Source organism: Rhinatrema bivittatum, chromosome 2, assembly GCF_901001135.1.
Source record: "Rhinatrema bivittatum chromosome 2, aRhiBiv1.1, whole genome shotgun sequence".
Taxonomy (NCBI): domain Eukaryota; kingdom Metazoa; phylum Chordata; class Amphibia; order Gymnophiona; family Rhinatrematidae; genus Rhinatrema; species Rhinatrema bivittatum.
The window spans coordinates 10,036,433-10,041,906 of NC_042616.1; the positions used below are offsets into that span (position 1 = coordinate 10,036,433).

The following is a 5,474-nucleotide window of genomic DNA, read 5'->3' on the forward strand; positions in this document are numbered from 1 at the left end:
GCACGCCCCCGAAACGGCGCGTCGTTTCAGGAACGCCCCCCTCCCCGCCCCTTTTCCAAAGCCCCGGGACTTACGCGCGTCCCGGGGCTTTACGCGCGCCGGCCTTTTAAAATCCGCCCCTAAATTTTCATCTGCCATAGGGTCACATGGGGTGATATGCTGACGCGGACTTGTTCGCCGTCAGCTCCAGGCATCGCGCTCCCGAAATCTACCAGCATCACTCGATAAAGACGACTTACCTGGTTGAAAACACAAGGGCTGCAAGAGGCTTATGTTGATCGTGCATTTTATGCAGCGATCTCCCCAGCCAATGACGTCCAGAATCGGCAAGAAGGAAAAAGAAAAAGGGAGGACCGCTGATTCTAAAATGGCGGTGAGACCGCAACGACTCCTGTGCATTCGATTACAGTGGTGATTCTTAAAGAAACGATTGCGGAAGCCTTAGTTGAAAAACCGGCTTCAATATCCTCCCAGCTCTCAGAGGTAAGAGCGGCACTTGCGGAATTTACCCCCCGTATTGAGAATATAGAGGGCCGGGTATCCGTAGCGGAGGATGACCTCGTGGCAGCTGCCGCTAAGCTCTCCGCACATGACACCACTATAAAAGAATGGCAAGAAAAAATTGATGACCCAGAGAACAGGTCTCGGTGGGTGAATTTAAGATTTTTGGGCTTGCCCGAGGGCATTGAAGATCGAAATCTGGGAGCTGTATTGCAGAAGTAGCTCCCCGAGGCTGTAGGGTTGGAGGCCTTGCAGGGCTCGTTTTGTGTGGAAAGGGCCCACCGGCCGGGATCGCGGACGTCGGCCGACTCTAGACCGCGAATTGCTATCGCAAAGATTCTCAACTATAGCCATAAGCAGCAAATCCGGATGGCTTATCGTAAACAACCCGAGCTTATGTATCAAGGGCACAAAATCAGAATTACGCAAGATTACTCGGCTAACGTTTCTCATCAGCGTCGGAGATTCTCCTCGATGTGCTCACAGCTGATCAATATGGACATAAAATTTGCACTCCAGTTCCCTGCCACTGTTAAAATATGGCACGAGGGAAAAACCCTCACATTTCAATGTTCGGTGGAAGCCCAGCGCTATGTGTCAAAGCAGCAGGGCTAATCATTAAAGATATTTATTAGCAATGCTCTGTGCGTATCGTCTGAATCACCAGGAACTGTGTTCTTTGCAGCATCTGATCTCACTATCAAAAGACATCTTTGAGGCAAGCTGACCCAGCCAGAGTGGGTCACAGGGATCCAAGATATAAGATACAGAAGCAGATAAACCTGCCAACACTGCGTGTTCGTTGAAGACCTTTCTGGAGGTTCACTGAACAGAAAATGACAGTTCTAAAGTTACAATTGACATTGCATTCAAATAACAACGGGTAATATGTCCAAAGCAAGGTATATAAGTTAATTGCTTTTCTTGTATATTTGGGAGCGGGGTACCTGACCACCCAGTCCAGAAGAGCGGGACCCTTACTTATCTCCAGACTCGGGGATAGAGTGGGTTCTTTTTTTTTTTTTTTTGTGTGCTTCATTTTGGGGATCGGGGAAACTCAGAGGAGGAAGGGGAGGGAAATGGGGGGGGGAGGGGAGGGGGGGGGTCAACCGTATAGGGATGAGCTAACATCAAGGCGAAGGATAGAGGGGGGGGTTAAGGGGGAGAGAACAGGGCTCAGGAGAGAGGGAATGTACAAGGTAGCCTCAATATCAGGATATAGAGATGCAGACAATGAACATGGGGAGGGATAGGCTGGGATTCCCCCTCGTGTGGTTACGTTTGAAATGGCTGTCATATCAGGGAGAATCTCAGGGGATAACATGACTAAAATAATATCCTGGAACGTGCATGGCCTGGGATTGCCTATTAAAAGAAAGAACGTGTAAACTCACTTAAAAAAAACTAAAGGGGGAAATAGCATGTGTACAGGAAACCCATCTATCCGAGAAAGAAAGTAATAAACTGAAGAGAGATTGGGTGGGCAATATTGCTTTTTCAGCGGCACAAGGGCGTGAGGCTGGAGTGGTAATCCTAATTCACAAAAATGCTGATTTCCTGCTAGAAAAGCTATCTCAGATCTGGAGGGTAGGTACGTGGCTATTATCGGGAAATGGAGGGACAGAAATATCACCATATGCACTGTGTATGCTCCAGACGACCCCCCTTATACATTCTTTGTGCATTTAATGAATGTGTTGCTGTCTAACTCAGTGGGACACCTTTATGTAGCCGGGGACTTTAACAGTGTACATGATTCCTCTCTGGACCGGTCGCCTGCAAGCCAAAAATGCAGCACCCGGCGCTTGGAGGGAGTGGGGTATATGTGTCAACATCTGGGGCTCTTGGATGTCTGGCGGGTCCTGCATCCATCACAGAAGGATTTTACTTTTTTCTCCAGTCCTCCTGGTTCCTTTTCTAGGGTAGACTACATACTGGTGGCACAGGCAACTTTTTCCTACATTGCAGGGGCAAATATAGAACACCCGGTGATCTCGGATCACTCCCCAATATCAACCTCTTTTGAAACCAGGGGTGAGATCAAAGAGTAATAAGATATGGCGCTTCCCCAACTTCCTACGAGATGATACACACTTTCAGAAATATCTCCAAGATGAATGGAAGGACTACACTACTCACAATGAACAACATAAAGATAATGCTACATTATTTTGGGAAACGGGCAAGGGAGTCTTAAGAAGGGAAATTATCGCGTACCTTAGCACACGTAATAAGAAAATAGACAAGGAAATCTTACATTTAGAGGAGACCCTGAAAAAAGTGAGAGAGGAATATAAAGGTACAGCTACTGACGGCAATAGAAGAGCATATCTTAGTATCCCACATTAATTAAATACTATCCTTCATCTCCGGGCACACAAATCCTTACAGACAGCACAACACAACTTTTTCAGATTTGGCAACAAAATCGGGAGACACTTAGCCAATCTAGTGAAAACTGCTAGGCAACGAACATTTGTAAAATCTATGAAAACTAAACAGGGTAAACTGGTAGCGACGAACGAAGAAATCGGAGAAGTATTTCGGAACTTTTATGAAAATTTATACACACAAGATCCAAACCCAGCATTTGGGAGGGAAGATCTATTTTTTTCTGACATTAACTTGCCCCGGGTGTCAGCGTCACAAAACCAATTCCTAAATCGCCCCATCCAAGCATATGAAGTGACCCAAGCGATCAGTGAAGTGGCTACAGGGAAATCTCTGGGACCCGATGGGTTTTCGTACGACTTTTACAAAATGGTTAAGGAACATATAGTGGCACCCCTTATGCAGTATTTTATAGAGGGATTGGAAAAAACCAGGGAAAGATACGACTTTGCCAGAGTCTTACTGTCCCATATCATTGTTAAACAGCGATTTGAAGCTTTTGGCTAAGACCTTGGCGGACAGGCTTAGGGGCGGATTTTCAGAGCCCTGCTCGCCTAAATCCGCCCAAAACCGGGCGGATTTAGGCGAGCAGGGCCCTGCGCGCCGGGAAGCCTATTTTACATAGGCCTACCGGCGCGCGCAGAGCCCCGGGACTCGCGTAAGTCCCGGGGTTCTCCGAGGGGGGCGTGTCGGGGGCGTGTCGGGGGCGGGCCCAGTCGTCGCGGCATTTCGGGGGCGTGTCGACAGCATTTTGGGGGCGGGTACGGGGACGTGGCTACGGCCCGGGGCGGTCCGGGGGCGTGGGCGCGCCCTCCATACCCGCCCCCAGGTCGCGGCCCGGCGCGCAGGAGGCCCGCTGGCGCGCGGGGATTTACGCCTCCCAGAGGGAGGCGTAAATCCCCCGTCAAAGGTAAGGGGGGGGCTTAGACAGGGCCGGGTGGGTGGGTTAGGTAGGGGAAGGGAGGGGAAGGTGAGGGGAGGGCAAAGGAAAGTTCCCTCCGAGGCCGCTCCGATTTCGGAGCAGCCTTGGAGGGAATGGGGGTAGGCTGCGCGGCTCGGCGCGCGCTGGCTATACAAAATCCATAGCCTTGCGCGCGCCGATCCAGGTTTTTAGCAGATACGCGCGGCTCCGCGCGTATCTACTAAAATCCAGCATACTTTTGTTTGCGCCTGGAGCGCAAACAAAAGTAGGCTATTCGCGCTCCTTTTAAAATCCGCCCCTTAGTGTACTGTTACCCAGATTAATCTCAGAAACACAGGTAGGATTTGTTAAAGGAAGGAAAGCCACGGGCCATGTGATAAAACTTATCACAGCCATGAAAATGTGCCAAGAAAAAGGGATAAAAGCCTTTGCCATTGGATTTGACTCGGAAAAGGCTTTCGACTGGGTGCAGGTTACTCCAAGCCTTATGTTAAGGATAGAAATATTTACAATCATACATTAATAGTTCTTTCATGTGCATTGACAAATAATTTTAATTTGATTCATTTTTGAGTTGACCGTTCACATTTGACAGCTGCAATATGGTGCGAAAATCAACCATTGGTGTATACTTAAGTCACATAGACAGAGCAGTTTCAATGTTTGACTTTTCAAGTGGAGATCTCATCGTGAATACGCTCTTGAGGTAACGTTTTATTGCAGTAATCGCTATTTTAGAAAGTTATTTGTTGGATCAGCATGCTCTAGATTTTTAGATTCTACTAAGCAAGTTAGCTGTTGACCACATAAAAGAATTAACTTGCCGATATTTATTCTGACTCGGCATCCAACGTTAAAATTTCAGTGTTCTGATTTTGCTAGTAAACTCTTGTGTTGAAATGGCACGTCTTTATAGATACTTAGACTTTAAAATATATCAGTGCTCTTAGATTATCTAAGCGGCATGCGTTGTTATAAGCCTCTGTTATAATTTTAATGAAATATTCATACATTCATTATTTCAACACAGTCATAAGAATCTCTATCCTCATGCGACACTTTATCATATTTCATTAATTACATTTTTATAATTTAGAATCTACTAAGTAAGTTAGTTGTTGACAGATAGTAGAATCAAACTTGCCGATATTTTTTCTGACTCGCCAACAATAAAATTTCAGCGCTTATGCCAGGAACCGGCATGTCTTTAAAGTAACTTATTTTTTTTAAAATACATCAGCGCTCTTAGATAATCTAGGCGGCATGTGTCGCTACGAGCCTCCTTATATTTTTCAACGATACATTCATACATTTACACTCTCATACATCCATCATTATTTATTTCAACACAGGCATAATAATCTCCAACCTTATGCGACACCGTATTACATTTCATTAATTACAATTTTGCTATAAGCGTTTACAATTAAAGACACATCAATTTGGGATATCTAGAACACCTATGTCACGGCAGCATTCATTCACTATTAGCTAGATGCATACTTTCACATTATTATTTGATCGGGTTATCAATTCGATCTTTTCACATGTATTTACACATCTACACATTCAACACTTTATAAGTGCAACATACAAAATTATTCTTGGATTTACATTATTATAATTGACACACAAATATTTATTGATTATTAAATAATGC

At 45.7% G+C, this 5,474-nt stretch overlaps 1 protein-coding gene across 1 annotated transcript in view; it reads left to right on the forward strand.

Annotated features, from left to right (window-relative positions):
- LOC115083510 (zinc finger protein 189-like) overlaps positions 1-5,474 on the forward strand; it is a 537,273-nt gene that overhangs the window by 144,819 nt on the left and 386,980 nt on the right. The window lies entirely within an intron of this gene.